Source organism: Mustela putorius, unplaced genomic scaffold, assembly GCF_011764305.1.
Source record: "Mustela putorius furo isolate JIRA1106 unplaced genomic scaffold, ASM1176430v1.1 tig00003853_pilon_pilon_pilon, whole genome shotgun sequence".
Lineage (NCBI taxonomy): Eukaryota > Metazoa > Chordata > Mammalia > Carnivora > Mustelidae > Mustela > Mustela putorius.
This window is the reverse complement of record NW_025422005.1, coordinates 68,500,435-68,518,511: the sequence shown is the minus strand read 5'-3', so window position 1 is coordinate 68,518,511 and position 18,077 is coordinate 68,500,435. Positions and strand designations below refer to the sequence as shown.

At 37.5% G+C, this 18,077-nt stretch overlaps 1 pseudogene; it reads left to right on the top strand.

Moving 5' to 3' along the window:
• The first annotated feature begins 5,291 nt into the window (after window positions 1-5,291).
• On the top strand, window positions 5,292-7,540 carry LOC106006416 (annotated as a pseudogene).
• Window positions 7,541-18,077: the final 10,537 nt, after the last annotated feature.

Here is an 18,077-nt window from a genome sequence, read left to right as displayed (position 1 = left end):
ACGTCATTAGATCTCTACACCCATGTACCATTTCATTGGTGTCTCTTTATGTTACGAAGAAGATATTATTAACTCTGCTTAACAAATAAGGAAACTGAAGCCAACTCACCTTATCAAGTTGCCCATAGTCACAGCGTAAAGGAGAAATAGAGCCAGGATTGAGCCCAAATCTACTGAATGCTAAAGTATAATCCAAGAAAATGCTTTCCACTTTGAGCGCTTACAATCTAGTGACACTTTGATAAGACGTGATGAAATTAACCTGTTAGCCAAAGGGACTCAGAAGGGTCAACTGATGAGGGAGAGTGAAGGGAAGGCACTTCTCAGTGAAGCATAGATGGGGAACAACTGGCTCAACATTTTTAGGGAGATATAGGGGCACTACGTATCTAAGCACAAGGGAGTATCTTCATGGGAAATTGAATACCTCAGAGTGGGTCTGGGCCCAAGAATTTCTTCTCCTATTACTTTTTCAACTTACCCATCTCATGCACAACAATTTGCTAAGCTTATTAGGCAATAGTGACTAAGACAGATCAATGATCCCCTTCAGCAACTGGAACTCCACTCCTAACCACTAGCTAACCTTCCACCATGCATCCAAATAGACCAGTGGTAAACTGGTTAATGTTTATCAAGCAAGTCTCCGCTAAAAGACAAAAACAAAATAAAAACAAAGAGAAAGGCACGATTTGTAGTATTTACCATTTTCCACATTATAAATATTTTCCATTGTGACCAGTATTCACTACCAACATGGCAACACTCAATTCAGAGTTAGGGGAAAAATACCCACAGTTGGCCTCTGGGCGATGGCATGAGCTAGCTCCAGCATACCACTGACCCAAATGGTGTCCTTCTACCTCCCCAGAATTTTCTTCCCAACCACTTTATCCCATATTTTCTTCTTTTTCAAAACACTTACAGCTTTGAAGTCAACGGCACATTGCTTGAAAGTCTTTCTTTTATGGCCATATTATATTCCATGTTGTATTAATAATCTCTGGCTACATCCAGCCTTAGGAACAGGAACAGCTGATTTATCTTACCATTCTAAGTGTCACTTTACAGATAGTTTTGTCTATTTGTGCCCGGTATGATGAATGGTTAGTTTTCTTTTAGAACTAGTTCTCAAACTTCTTAAGGACAGAGAAAATATCTAATATTTCTTATTTATTTCTCAGAGAATACCTAAGAATGTGCTGGTGGTTAAAAAATACTTGTTGACTGGGGCGCCTGGGTGGCTCAGTGGGTTAAGCCGCTGCCTTCGGCTCAGGTCGTGATCTCAGGGTCCTGGGATCGAGCCCCGCATCGGGCTCTCTGCTCAGCAGGGAGCCTGCTTCCTCCTCTCTCTCTGTCTGCCTCTCTGCCTGCTTGTGATCTCTGTCTGTCAAATAAATAAATAAAATCTTTAAAAAAAAAAAAAAAAAAAAAAAAAATACTTGTTGACTGATCTTTCTAGGTCACGTTCAGACCTTTGAAACTATTACAAACTTACGAACTGCAGCTACTGCACATGTGTTTTGGGAACTTGCAAAGCTTGCAAATAATACAGAGTTTTGTTTTGTTTTGTTATTTCCTTCCGCCTTCATAAAGAAAACCTCAGGCTTTAAAGCTGAGGTCCTGAACAACTCACTCTGAACCAAATATATCCAGTGCTCTCTCCACCTCTACTCTAAAGTCTGCTCAATGCTTAGTTCCAAACATCTCTAGGAAGTCTGCTCCACAGAGCATCTATGGGAAAGGAAGAATTTGCGGATTCAGGTTGGATCCTCCTTGTTGTAGAAATTAAAATCTAGGATCATAGTTCAAAAGTTCAAAAATTTAATAGCAGTTTTGTTTTTTTTCCTTAAGAGAAGCTAGTTTCCATGTGATCAAGGATCTTTTCTGGTTTGTTCACACTTAAATCTCTAGAACCTAGAACATTATAGATGCTCAATGAATATAAATGAAAGGCAGTACAGCCATAAAAGTGAAAAGAAAGAGAAAAGTGAAATGAAACAATATAAAATATTGGGCAGAAACTCCAGTATAAAGAATATACAAATGATGCTCAGGTATGAATTTATTTTATAAGTTTGAATTCATAATATTCACTCAGTGAGACAATCGATAAGAAAACAAGATTACTGGACTGTACATGAAACTTTGAAATGAGGCACCACAATTGATGGTTGTAATCTAATTTCAGCATGAGTATCCAATTTATTTCTGCATTTGTTTTGGTTGCAGAGGCTAAAGAAAATTCTGATTTACACAGATGATGAGTAAATTATTTTAACATCTTTCTTTGTAACCTCAGAAGTCTTCAATTAAACACATCCAGAATCTTGAAAGAAGAGTAGTACAAAATCTGTGTTTGTAATATGAATTAGTAATATCTCAGAATTACATTTGATGGTTTTTCACCAAGTTTAAAATTATATATATATGTATATAAGTGTGTGTGTATATACATTATATACATCTCTTGAAATATTATGAAATTCAGTAATGTCACTGAAGAATATTATACATTTCAATGCCCATCTCAATCACATATTTACTCAGTTTTATAAGAATCAAATTTGCTTTGTTTTTACATTGAATCCAAATTTTAAGTTTCAATTTTATTGCTGATTTTATAGGTAGTTGTAAATGAGATTTAACAAGGCACGCTAGCATTGTCATACTGAGTTTCTTCAGCTTATTAAAAATGTCAACAAGAGACACAAGCAGGCAAAACCATGTTTTAAGAGAGGCTCTGTTAATGGTGTTATTACCAGGAAGGAGGGGGGAAAAAAAGAGTTCTTGTCTCTTTTGAAAGATTTGTATCAGCACTTAGCCTTGGGAGAAGTAACTTCAATTGAAAAGGGAATTTTGGAACTCATTTTGCGCGCACGTGTGTGCGCGCACACACACACACACAATGCTAAAAATTCTGCATTACAAAGAGTACACCTTTAAAATTTGGCAATTTCTATCAAAAAAAGATTGTTTGAAAGATGCTTATTAACCTACTTCATAGCAAATGATTGTCTACTCAATATACCACAATTATTTGAACTCATTTTGGCAACTGCTTCTGTTTTACAAATCCCATAGTTTTTCTAACCATTACTTTCTCAATGCTAATTGCATACCAATCCATTTTTGACAACTGACTTGATGGAATTTTTTTTTAACTAAAATTAACTTAAACACTTTCCCTGTTGTATGTGCTTCAAGGATCTTATTCAGTAATGTATATCCTTTGTGTTTATTTGTTTGATCCTATCTTACCAACAAATTGGTGTAATGCGTAGTACTCATACCTTGAAACAGGTGAATTAAAATAGTTTCACATATTTCACTTTTTGAAATAAACAATTCTTTATGAGCAGCTTCTTGGTATCTTTTTCACACAGTATTTTAAAGGAATGGCAATAAGTGTGTACCTCATTTCTTGCTCATTTACCATGACTGTAGCAAAATCAATAGCATAGGATTGAATGAGTCTTTTCCTGATACTTTGTGCTTTTTCCTTTACTTACATGATAACTTCAAATGGTGCTGTAAATACATTTTTACTGACAGATTTACATTTTTAAGTGTATTTTTCAATAACATTAACTGGTGGCTCAAACTGTACTAAAAGATGCTGGGAGACTTATTTTTTAGTCAATCTTTCAATTCAGAACTTAAGAACACATCAGAATTCACAGAACAAAGAACTTTGCAAATTTTAATTTCACGAACACAATGAAGACTTTGTGTAGAGGACACTGTGTTTGGGGCTGATGTAACTTAACTTTTTTTTTTTTTTTTTTTTAAAGATTTTATTTATTTATTTGACAGAGAGAAATTACAAGTAGATGGAGAGGCAGGCAGAGAGAGAGGGGGGAAGCAAGCTCTCTGCTGAGCAGAGAACCCGACACGGGCCTCGATCCCAGGACCCTGAGATCATGACCTGAGCCGAAGGCAGCGGCTTAACCCGCTGAGCCACCCAGGCGCCCTGATGTAACTTAACTTGTGTCATGTTATCCTTATAATTTTCATAGTATTAGCCAGGAAATTCTATTTTCTTTGAAACTTCCTGTTTTTAATTAGTGATTGATTTCTAGTTTGAACAGCAATTATCCCACCTCAATTTTCACAGTTACACTTATGTGTATATTTAATTTAGGCAAGTAACATCTGACACTTCATTTGGAAAGTAGGGCCATGACGCAGTGTGTAGAGTTCACCTGTTACTGCACAATTGTCTAATAAGCCATGATGAGAGCATGAGCGAGCAGATGTGCCTGAGCCCTGCTTGGCATTTACTGGAGCACAGTACACACGTGCTGAACTAGTGAGCTCATTTGTACCATTTGACATGGGCAGACATGTACAGGCTTGAATTCAAGGAAAGATCAGAGAAAAGCTCCTTCCTTCCTACTAAAGTACACACTTGTAGGGAGGACAAATATATGCATAAATAAGCAAAAGGAACCATAGCTTAAAATCTGCATGAATACAAAATAAACCCTGTGTACCTGACATGTTCCATAGTCTCTAAAGTGCTAAAAATTGGCAGATACATTGTAGAGTCTGTTGTTTCAGCTTTAAGTTTTTGCTTTGGTTTTGATTACAGCTTTTAAAATAATGAAATATAATTTTTAGTTGAATTAAACTTGAAACTCTATAGAAGCAGCTTGTAGAAACCGGAGGTTCCCCAGAAAGCAGTTTTGTTTTTTTGTTTTTTAAGATTTTGTTTATTTATTTGACACAGAGAGAGACAGCAAGAGAGAGAACATAAGCAGGGCGAGTAGGAGAGGGAGAAGCAGGCTCCCCACTGAGAAAGGAGCCTGATGTGGGGCTGGATCCCAGGATCCTGGGATCATTACCTGAGCCCAAGGCAGACACTTAACGACTGAGCCACCCAGGAGCCGCCGAAAGCATTTCGAAAGTACACCAACATCCCCAAAACACCTAGCCCAACATAAGGCATAGTCAAACTGTTTGGCTTGTCACTTCCCAAATAAAATCACCCGCTGAGAACAGGCATAAGGAAAATGGAAGGTCATGAAAAGGAAGAAGGAAGGGAGAGAAGGAAAGGTATGGAGGGGCTAGGGGAGGAGAAGCGAGGCAAGAGATGGAATGGGGGAGGGAGGGAGACAAGAAAAAGGGGATGGAAGGGAAGGAGGAAGGAGAGAAAGAAGAAAAAGAATGGGTCTTGAGCTAGTGTTGTGTGACTGGTCATGTTCACATTCTCTTAAGCCTCTACCTCCACTGCTTCCCCCTCTTACCTAAGAGAAGCCTCCCTCTCTTATTGTCCACCTCCCACTAGTCCTGCTCTCTGTCAAACTCTCCACACCCTGAACTCTTCTTGTAGAAGCAAACCTCATTTTACTGTGCTTCACTTTATTATTCTGTTTCTTTTGTGCTTTGCTGATATTGCGTTTTTTGCAAATGGAAGGTTCGTGGCAATCCTGCATCTAGCAAGTCTATCAGCAATGCTTTCCCAACAGATATGCTTGCTTTGTGTCTCTGGGTCACACTTTAGTAATTCTCATACTATTTCAAACTTTTTCATTATTATTATATTTGCTATGTGTATCTGTGATCAATGATCTTTGATATTACTACTGTAATTGTTTTGGGGCACCACAACTGTGCCATATAAGACAGCAAACTTAATTGATAAATACTGTGTGTGCTATGACTATTCCATTGACCAGCTGTTTCCCTATTTTTCTCCCTCTCTTTGGGTCTTCTATTTCCTGAGACACAACAATATTGAAATTAGGCCAATTAATAACTCAACAATGGCCTCTAAGTATTTAAGTGAAAGGAGGAATCACATGTTTCTTACTTTAAATCAGAAGCCAGAAATGATTAAGCTGAATGAGGAAGGCATGTCTAAAGCCAAAGAAGGCTGAAAGCTAGGCCTCTGGCATCAGCTAGCCAAGTTATAAATGCAAAAGAAAAGTTCTTGAAGGAAATTAAAAGTGCTACTTCAGTGAACACATGAATGATAAAGCAAAACAGTCTTATTGCTGATATGAAGAAAATTTTGGTGGTCTGGATAGAGCAAACCAGCCACAGCATCCCCTTAAGCCAAAGCCTAATCCAGAGCAAGGCCCAAACCCTCTAACCCTCTAACCCTCTTCAATTCTATGAGAGCTGAGAGAGGTAAGGAAGCTACAGGAGAAAAATTGGAAGCTAGCACAGGTTGACTCATGGGGTTTAAGGAAAGAAGTCTTCTCCATAACGTAAAAGTGCAAAGTAAAGCAGCAAATGCTGATAGAGAAGCTGCAGCAAGCTATCCAGGACATTTATCTAAAATAATTAAGGAAGGTAGCAACACTAAACAACAGCTTTTCAATGTAGACTAAATAGGCTTATACTGGAAGAAGACAGACTTCTCATAGCTAGAGAAGAGAAGTCAATGCTGGCTTCAAAGCTTCATAGGACAACTTGACTCTCCTCTTAGGGCAATGCAGCTGATTATTTCAAGTTGAAGCCAATGCTCATGTACCAATCTGAAAATCCTAGAACTCTTAAGAACGATGCTAAATCTACTCTGCCAGTGATCTAGAAATGGAGCAACAAAGCCTGGATGACAGTACATCTGTTTATAACATGTTTTAATAAATATTTTAAGCCTACTGTTGAGAACTACTGCTCAGAAGAAGATTCCTTTCAAAATATTACTGCTCGTTGACAATGAACCTAGAGCTCTGGTAGAGATGGACCACAAGATCCATGTTGTTTTCATCTCTGCTAACACAACCTCCATTCTGCAGCCCAGGAATCAAGGATTCATTTTGACTTTAAAGTCTTATTATTTAAGAAATACATTTCTTAAGGCTATAGCTGCCATAGATAATGATTCTTCTGCTGGATCTGGGCAAAGTCAACCCTTCTGGAAAGGATTTCCATTCTAGATGCTGTTAAGAACATTTGGGATTCACAAGAAGTGGTCAAAATATCAATATTAACAGGAAGTGAAGAAGTTGATTCTAACCCTCATGGATGACTTGGAAGGGTCCAACACTTCACTGGCGGCAGTAACTGCAGAGGTGGTAGAAGCAGCAAAGGAACTAGAATTAGGAGCGGAGCCTGAAGATGTGACTGAACAGTGGCATTCTCATGATCAAACATTCATGGGTGAGGAGTTGCTTCTTAGGAATGAGCAAACAAAGTGGTATCTTGAGATGAATCTACTCCTAGCGAAGATGCTGCAAAGACTGTTGAAATGAAAACAGAGGATTTAGAATATCACATAAACTTAGTTAATAAAGCAGCAGCAGGGTTTGAGAAGATTGACTCCAATTCAGAAAGAAGTTCTGCTGTGGGTAAATGTTATCAAACAGCATCACATGCTGGAGGAGGAAAAAAAAATGTTGGTGAAAGAAATAATCAATTGACATGAAAAATGTTACTGCTACCTTATCCTAAGAAATTGTCACAGCCACCCCAACCTTCAGCAACCACCATCCTCATCAGTCAGTAGCCATCAACACTGAGGCAAACACCCTCACAAAAAGATCGTGACTCCCTAAAGGCTTCGATGATGATTAGCATTTTTAATTAATAAAGCACTGTTTAGTTAAGGTATGTACATTGCTGCTTTAGACATAATGCTACTGTACTCTTAATAAACTACAGTATAATGTAAACATAACTTTTATATGCACTAGGAAACCAAAAAACTCATTTGACTCACTTGATTGCAATATTCACTTTATTGCAGTAATCTGGAACTAAATCTGCAAAATCTTGGAGGTATGCCTCTAATTTTCCTTCCCACAACTCAAAGCCATTTCATGAGGTGTGGTGTGTGTCTATCCCCAGAAGACACAACAGAAGAAAGCATGAGGTGCCATGTTCTTTGCTGGACTGGTAAGGGACTAACAATTTTTATGAAGTTGCAATTAACCATGCCAATAACAAACATGACTTTTTTATTTCATTAATCTGTGACTACAGGAAACATTCATTAAACAAATGCTTCTTGAGCACCTACTGTATGGGAACGAGTGTTAAAAAAAAGATTGTAATGACCATTTATCAACCACTTATTATGTGCCAGGCACTGGGTTAAGTGCATTCCATACATAATCTTTTCATTTTTCACAACACTATGAGACAGGAAATATAATCCTCTTTTCTCATATGGGAAATTTTTGGCTTAAAAACATCAATAGCCTAAAGTCAAACAGTTGGTAAAGGGATAGGGAGAGAATTCAAACTATATCTATGTGATACAAAATCTGTGTTAATAACTCAAACTCCATAACTCTTCCTTCAAACTTGCATAATCTTTAGCTCACTGTACCTCCGACCAATTAATTGCTCAGGAGTTAAATTTTCCATCTGACTTAGTCCATTGTTGCAGATTATAATTTATTTTAAGAGATATTTTTTCTGTATCATCATTTTAACTTTACACTTAACCTGCCCAATGCAGGAGAAAGGACATAGAGACATATTTTTTTTAAAAGACTGACAGATTTCAGTGTATTCTTAAAACCCAGGATTTTAAAATCCTGCAATTGTAACAATGGTCTGAAATCAATAGGAAACTTTTATCTGCATCTATGCTTCACCAGAAAAAAAATCCTGAACTTTTTTCAACTTTTAGTATTCAAGTAAAACTTCTGCCAAGCATTACTGGGAAAGCAAAGAACTGCAGCTTAGCTAGATGTCTATCTCTCAGTGGAGAATGCACACATGTACAGAGGAATGGAGCTGTCTGAATGTGCATTCACACATTCAAACCCACGTACACACACATACACACACTCTGCACTTGGCTTCTCATCCCCTCACTCTGCTTTCTCTGCTGCAAGATCCTCTGCCTCCTGCTTTTTAATCCAGGGAAAGCTTTCTAAATGACCTCCTCACAATACAACATTGCCAAAGTTAACCAACAGATTCTAATACTCCCCAGCAGTCAGTGACACTGAGTCTCCTTTTCCTTCTCAGACATCCTCTACACGATCATTTGTAAGCATTTCCCACAGTACTCCCTACTAGGTAGAGATTGAGTTCCTGAAATTGATCAGCAGATAGTCAATCCTTGAGCTGTGGTTATTAACTGTGTCTCTCCTTTGTTCAAGTCATAGCAGGATAATATTTTTAAAGTGGAAAAGATTTTGCCCAACCCCCTTATTTCACAGATGAAGAAACTATGGCTCATTAAAGCCTAGAGAGGTAAAGTGCTAGGAATAGTCAAGCCTGCACAGTGAAGCTGTTGGAGTTAGAATCCTGTACTGCAGGCAGAGCTGATATATTCAGCAGTCCACTCCTGCACACACAGTGTAGTGCCTGTGGCATACCACCCACAAAGACGGAAATACCATCTCAACTATTACTACTAGGTCTGTAGCCTGACTCTTAAGCATTAGCTCTTTTATCAGACAACCAACTGGCAGCTACTTGAGCAAATGAATTCTATGTCTCATTTTGTAAAATGATTTTATCCTTCCTTTATTATTCTATGATGGATATTCTTTCACATTCATATTACTCTGGCATGATACACTCATGCTGGTTTATGGGGGAAAAAATACCCTACTTTAGAGTAGACTATTATTATACAATCTTGATATAACCAGTGTCACCTCATATAATGAATGAGTTAATAAAGTGCACAAAATGATTGCTTCTCTTCCCCATTTTCTGTATATCATAGTTGAGGCTGCTACAAATACATGTAATACAATAATTATTATTGTGTTCTATTGTCAAAATATATTGAAGGCTTAACAACTACTGATGAGCAAATCTCAATGGGGGTGGAGTTGCAGACTCTTTAGACAAAACAACATCAACAACAACAACAACAACAAAACACTCAATAAAGTAGACTTCTCATAAAATCCTTAGGGTTCCTTAGTCTCCACTGAGAGAAAAATTCTGTAATAACATTTTTCCTTATATTTCTGGCATATACGATTAAAATCATTGCCTAGACTGAGTTATTAGCTTAAATTCTATTCTCTCCAAACCCTCACTGTTAAAACGTGTGCTTCAATCAAAATCCTAATGCTGCTTTGTGTCTTTAATCTTTCAGGAGAATACTATTTATTTTTATATGCAGTATTTTTCTGACATATATCCTAGGTTTTAGGACCCATGTTTCATACCTGTAACAAAATTTTTCCTTCTATCTTTTAGTATTGTCATCCTTAATCCCAATGAAGGATGATTTATGTAGTTTTTCACAGATGATTAATCCACATTCAAGTAGAAACAACATTTTCTTAACTAATTAGCATATACATAGCAGGAATGGGAAATCGCCTTCTTAAAAGTTGAATCCAGGTAAGCCTGGATTTATTTTATCTAGTTCTTGGGTCAATATCAAACAGCAATGTTGCCATGTATGCCTCTGTTGTAAAAATGCAACATCACAATACATTGTTAATAATAAAATCAGGTGGTGCCTGGGTGGCTCAGTGGGTTAAGCCTCTGCCTTCACCTCAGGTCATGATCTCAGGGTCTTGGGATGGAGCTCTGCATCGGGCTCTCTGCTCAGCAGGGAGCCTGTTTCTGTTTCTCCCTCTCTCTCTCTGCCTGCCTCTCTGCCTATTTGTGATCTCTGTCTGTCAAATAAATAAATAAAATATTTTAAAAAATCAGAAAATATCATAAACTGGATATGTTGCCCAACTATTTTCTCTCATCTTTAGTATTCTTTCTAGGTCCTTCTCTTTAGCCTGTTTTCTGTGTTCCTTACCATTCCTTAACAAATATTTATGGTCCAGATACTATGGCAGGCACTAGAAATACAAAGGTAAAGAAGTTAAAGCACACCTCCCATTTCTGTCATTTTTCAATATGTCATTCCTCAATGTCATTTCTCTCTCTCTCTCTCTCTTTCACACACACACACACACACACACAGTCTCATAAACACACAAACACACACATAATTCTCTCAAACTCAGCTCAGGTCTGTTTCTCTCTAAAAAAGTAACTGCCATAATTATTGCAAGGGAACGCAGCCACACACCCTGGGAATTCAGCACATTCCCTGCTGACTAAATCTGAAGAGATACTTTGTGGTCTGGCTGTAATTCCTGGTTAAGACCCTGCCTGAGAAGTCCCCCTGAAGCACAAAGGACTTCAATTCTTGCCTTGCCAAGCCATCTAGATAAATTCACCCTCCAGCACTACTTTCAGCACCCCTCAAAGGAATGGCATAGAAAACTATGTGCTGTTCTACTCTACCCTTCATGGGAGGGAAATTTTGAGGTAGCCAAGCCCTATCTTTGCCTACACAAACAAAATTCTGACTGTTCTATTGTTCTCACGTGCCTGTATGTCTTTCCAGATTTCCAAACAAGACCTTTCTACTTTAGATTTTTCTCTCAATCCTGCTAAGGTTTCTCCCTTGCTGTTGTCTTCCCATCCCCGTCTCTGAAGTCCTGGATCCCTGAAGGACCTAAGCATGTTCCATCTCCAGTCTCATTCCCACAAAATCTCTCCCTTGCTCAAGGTTCTCTCAGCCTTAGGAACTCTCCATTCTCATAGGCAGTGAAAACTCCTTTTACACCATTATCTTGAGTTGTAGACATCTAAAGCTTAAAATAAATCCTATGCTCAGTCTTGCTCCAATCTGGACTCATTACTCTCTAGGCCTCCTGTTCAGCTGGGCTTTCACTTCATGATTCTCCTGTATTGGATTTTCCTGTTTTCTAAATCCTATGACATTTTTTCTTTTAATTTTTCTATCACTGTGCTGAAACAGCTTTTAGTATATTTCTTAGAGAATTTGTTTCCGAGAATTTGCAGGTTTGACAATTTCTTTATTCCAACTCTCATACCTGATTGCTAGTTTATTCCTTTTTATATAGAATGAAAATTCTTTCCCTTCTATACATGAAATGAATCACTCCATTATTTTCTAGCTTAAAGTGCTGCTAATGAGTAACCAAGTAATATTCTCCTTTACCCTTCACATTACTTGTCATTGTTGTTTCTCTGTGTGAGTTTCTAAGTTCTTTTCTTTATCTCTGGGTGTGGCAGAGGCTGTAGTTGCTCCGTAATTAACTTCAGTCTCTGTTCTTCCTTCAGTAGTTTGAGCTCTAAGATTTAACCAGGCACAGGGCAGCCCAAACTAAGGACTGTCATTCCCAGCTTCCCTTGTGGGCGGGATGACCATGTGACCAACTCTGGGCCAACCAGATATGAGCAGAAATTATATACAGCCTCTAGAGTGGGCCCTGGAAAAAAAAAAAAAAAAGACGGGCAAATGGCCTCACTTCCCCTTTCTCTTCTTCCTGCTAGCTATAAACAGACGTGACAATGAGAGCTAAAGCAGCCATCAAACCAAGAGAGGAAACCACATGTTAAGGATGGCAAGAGCAAAAGAGGAAAGCAGCTTGGGTTCACGATACCATGAAGCAGCTTGTGCTTTGACTAATATTTGAGTGACAAATTTCCATCTTATTTTGGTCACTATTGTTTTAGCCTTTGCAGCAAAAGAAACACTGTATGATAAGCAATATCCGTTTCCTCATAAATTCATTCATGGTCATTGTTAGGAGCACGTGGTAGTCTCTTTGAACATGGAGACCTTTCTTTAACAATAGTGAAATCCACCTTTGTATAATTTCTTGGATAATTTCCTCCCCTCTGTTTTTTGTTTCTCTCTGGAACTAATTGTTGGATCTCTAAAATTGGTCTTTTAATGTTCTTAGTTATTTCCACTCCCCAGCCCCCATTTTCCATCTATCTTTTTATTCTAATTGCAGGGAGATAAACTCAACTATCTACTGAACTTTTATTTTGAATGCTATACATCTAAAGCCTCTTTCTTTTTATTGCTTCTTTATTTTTAGAATCCTATTTTGTTTCACAGATACAGTATCTTTAGTTTTTGTTCTAAGAATATTATGACAGAGCCTTTGTTCAAGTATTTTCTGCTTCCCTTATGGCTCTGCTTCCTAAGAGTTCCATTTTACAGATTATTTTGTTTTTTTTCTCTTTCACGGCAGAGACTTTCCTCCATTAACTGGCGACCTTCCCTGTCCATTTTTATATGTTTAAGAGTCAGATATTTAAAACACTCATGAGAAGTTCTATGTGTTAGGGTGGGTCTTGGTAAGTGTTGAACCTTGAGTGACAAGCTACATTTTTTTGTGGAAGATCCCACCAATGTCAAGATTTAAAGATTATTATTTATTCTTTTAGAGCCGTTCTGCTTTTTCAAAGAAAAGTTCTCCAGGCTTTTACCTGGGTATAGGAGTGGAAGGGGGCTGTCCTTCTGGCTCTCTGCATTCTAATAGATGAGAGAATGGGAGAGAAAATAAGAAAAAGAGAGAGAGTGTGTATGTGTGCAAGTGCAGGAAAGCAGAGCCCCAAGCTGGCTACCCCACCGTTTAATATGCAAATGTCAATCTTTCATCCTATTTTCATCACTTAAACTGAGCCTACCTCCAATTGGGTCTGCGGTACCTAAAATCAGACATGCTAGTCCAATTTCAAAAGAAGTTGAACCTTTAGTCATGAGTGAAAGTTACAGATTACCCTGGAGATGTGGGGTGGGGCAGGGGATAGGGGTGTAGAGCGTAAGAATCAGGGTTATTGAGGGGATCATGTTGGGAAGGTGACCCAGGGAGCCTAACTGTCCATACGCAGACCCTTTATGTGCATTGCCATGCCTCTTTCATGTCTTCTGAGGTGGCCAGTGCCTCCTTTCTGGAGTTCTGCAGAGGAAATTTAATCCCCTTTCTGCAGTATCCTCTGTTGCACCTTGGCCTAAATCAGATTCAGTCCTCAATCCTCTCTCTCCCCAAATTCATACTGTTGCCTTCTCTTCTGTTATTTTTCTCATGTGTATGTGTGCTTTATTTTTTCTTTTTTAATAATTCCTTTACTGTACTAGGCTTTTGAGTGAGAACTTAAAGAAATGTGTATTTAATCATCCAGATGACCTGGCACACATTTAAGCTATCTTGGAGCATAACATGTTGCATCTATGATATCTCAGTGTGTTTCAAATGGCAAATTCCCCAGATTATTGTGATAATTGCTTCCTAGTGTCAAATACAGTCCTTTACCTAGTCTCAATACATAATTTAAAAATATTAATAGGTGATTCAGGGTTTTTTTTTCTCATTTTAGCCAATTTTTCTAGAAAGTACATCTGTAATATAAATTCTAGTACATAAACAGCATAAATTCTATTTATAGAACAAGCTACAGTAATTTACTTAGAAAGAAAGCAGGCTTTTTTCCTCCATGAAAACATTTCACATGCATGACTTTGTTTGCAAATTCACTTACAAGTGAAGATAATGTTGGCCAAAGAATCACACTAAGACTGACCCCAGACAACTTATTTTCCTGGAAAACTTCCTGTTAAATTAGCCCTGTTCGTCCAGGTCAAGCCCTTTGGGTAATGGGAGAAAGTCATTGGTAGCTACTGTTTCAAAGGGTCCCTAAGATATAAGTAAGTCTACTGGAGCCTCCAGGACAAGGCATGCCTGGTCTTTCCGTTATACTGTGGTCCTGAACCTCAAGTCACTACCCAGTCAAAAAAGTTGACAGAAATGTGTCTGCATCTCTGGAATGCCTGCTACAATGAAAATCTCATATCAGCTTTCGAAGGACAGACCCTGTCTTTGCTGAGTGTCATTACAGGAAATTTACATTCTCTGGTGAATAGAAATTAGTCCAAGGAAATGACATCTTGGGTTTAACAGTTACATGGTGTTGGAAAGCTACTGACATTTAATTTCTGTTAGTGTTCAAACCCTACAAACTTTGTATTATAAACCACCGAAAGCTTCTATCTCATTTGATGCATTGCCATAATTCAGAAAAATCTGCCTTTGGAACTTTTCTGAGGTGTTGTGTTGTTTTTGTTTGTTTGTTTGGTTGGTTGGTTTGGTTGTTGTTGTTTTTTAATCCCTTTACATGCTCTATGTTCCATTTTGCTCACTCATTGGCTATTATTTTACCTATCATTCTTCTTTCGATTATTCAATTATATTCATTTTAATTGTACATATCCTGAATGCCATTCCAGGTCATACACTCAGCTGGTTTTCATCAGAATGTGGAGTTATGCTAATTTGCCTATCCCTACCCTTTCTGTTCCAGAAATCATGACTTTGTCTGCTCCTCTAACCTTCCTCCCTCAAATTGCCTTCTGACTCCCTTGGAGTTCAGTCAGCTTTTCATTCCAGTTGGAAAAATGTCAGGATTATTACTCAGATACTTGGTTGAAAACTTCACTCCTGAGAAAGATTTTTTTTCCCCCCTCTCAACACTGTGACAGGAAATATAACACTGAGACTGTCCAAGGCAGGAACAACATAGGAACTAGGCCCAGTGCCACAATCGTTATGTCACAACTCCTGATGAAACTCAGCCTTCCACAATTCAGGCACTTTTGTAGCATAAACAGATTCCAGAGTCTACCCCAGACCTAAAAATCATTTATGGTCTACTTAGTTTGCCCTGATGAATGTCAATGCCCTAGTATTCGATTCTTCCTTAAAATAGTTCTAGATGACAAAAACGCACCATTGCATGTCTGCAAACCCCAGGCATGTTAGATTCCAAATATGTACGTCGAATATGACAAGTTCTCCAGGTTGGCCAATGAGACTAATGAGATGAAAATAGCAGACAAAGGGATTAAGCAGGAGGGGAGATAGGTTTTTTTATTTTAGCTCATTAAAGTCCCATGCCACTGTCCTGTTACCAAATTATGAGTAGGTTATCAGACATGGCAGGATGCATTTTAAAGCTCCCACACTCCAGATACAGCTATGTCTGAATTTGTTTCCCAACTCTGCCTCTGAGGAATGTGTGACATTGAATGAGTTATTTAACCTCTCTAAATGCCCATCTCTTCTTCTGCACGTCCTAATAGGAATAGGTACTTGGAAGCTGATATTCAGAAGCCACTGAAAAAAATAAGCATTAATGACAAAATATGCAAAGCAGACAGCCTGATGCAACATAAGTACCCAACAGGTACTTATGACATTAACATCATAAACATAGCATCATTGTCTCTCTTTGAGAGGTTGCCAAAAATCATCCTCCTAAGTGTCACTGAAAATAAAACAAAATCACCAAGTCAGGCCTTATAAGAGAAAATACTGTATGCTGACACTGACCTATAACCTTACTTGTACCACTACAACCACTTTTATTCTTTAAAATGTTACATAATAATGATGCGCATACTGAGCAGAAGCCAAATACGTTTGAAGATTTTTTAAAAAAGAAACACAGCTGCTTTTATAGGAGTTAGAGACTACTAATTCTGCCACCTGCCAGAATTAAATTTCTCACCCCCTCATGTTTAATCCTGGTTATGGTAAAGATACACAAATCAAAACTTGACAATATCTGAATTTCAGACATAAATGTTAATCAGTACATCCTCATTCTAATTAGGTTCTTCGTTCTTCACTGACTATCCCATATTCCAGTCAATGTGTCAACTTTTTAGTTAGGTGATATTTCTGATGCTCTGGAGATGATAGATAGATAGGTAGGTAGACAGATAAATTGATACATAGTATAATAAAGATTTCATATTATTAAACATATGATTCAAATACCAGTTTCAGAAAATTTAATGAGTCCAGCTAATCTGTTTTTCAGCCTTCTTTAGGACTGAAGAAGTGGTTATTACTCATAATGTGTATAAAAATATCCTGGCATGCTTGTTAAAAATATGTTTTCTGGCCTGACCCCAGAAATTTTGATTCGATATATCTGGGATAGGGCCAAGAAGGGGCATTTTAATAGATGTCCCAGGTGATCCTCATGGGCGTATGTCTAAAAGCTCACTTGGAGAAACACAGGGCTAAAGGCACAATTGATAATACTGTGCTTCCATTTCATATGAAATTCTCAATAGCATTACAAAAATCATTGTAGATTCCTTTAAATATCACATCTTCTCCCTACATACTCTTTTACAGCTGAAAAATTGTGCTCTTACACATAAACAAATATGCCTATTTTTTCCCATTTTAATAGCAAGCTTGCTCAATCTTACTCCAATATTCCAGAGAACAGATAATTAAGAAAATACAACTCATAAAAACACTGAAGCTAGAGACTAGACAAGTCAAGGTATGTTTTGTTTTGTTTTGTCTTTTACACAGGTATTTATTTTTCTAAAGGATATACTCTGGATTTATTTGAATACTGAGTTTTTAGTATTCAGTTCTCAGTATTAAGTGTGTATCACTTAATACCTCTTGCTATAGAGTCTGTTGGGACAGACATAATTAAAGTTAGAGTGGCAAGGCCACAACCAATTAAATATCAATCAGAAATGAAAATAAAGCAGCTCTGAAATTAGAATGTAAATTCAATGTAAATATATTCATCCATTCTTTTTATTAGCTACTATTTATTAAGCACCCACTATATGCCAAGAGATCATGTTTCAATTTATTTTAAAAAGACTTCTATTGTATAAAGCAAAATATATCCACATGGGATAACAGAGTGACATTTACTGGCTCTTTGGGGTATATTTAAATGTATGTCTGATCTTCAAGAGCAGGTCTTTGAACACAAGAAAAGCGATGGAGCTGAATTAAAATAATCACAAAAATTATCACGAAAACCTTCACAAAGTCTGCCCATCAATTTTTCCCAACCTTCCACAATCTTATTTTTAACTTCCAAAGCATGTAGTTCATGTTACTTATTTTTAAGCTGACTAAATTCAGTTTTATAATAAGTCTCTATAAAGGGACAGGCTACATGTCCTTGACATTCTTCAATATTCCTCAACAACACTCAAAAAAGCAGGAGTCATCTTTAAAACGAATTTAATATTATTTTTTTAAAAACACTGCTGAGATATCTGGGGAGGAAGAATATTTGAAACTGTATTGTTTAATGGCTGTCTGCAGAGTATTACTACATGTGTGGCCCTGGATAAGACATAGAACTGCTCTGAACAACAATGTCTTCACGTGTTAAATAGGACAAATAACATCTCATTGCAGGACTGGTGTGTAAGAATTCACAGAGGTAATGTATGTAAAAAAGCAAGTATAGAGTCCGGCAAGAGTAAGTGATCAATAACTAGAAGTTGGGTGATGAGATAATGAGGCTGATGTTACTGCTGAATT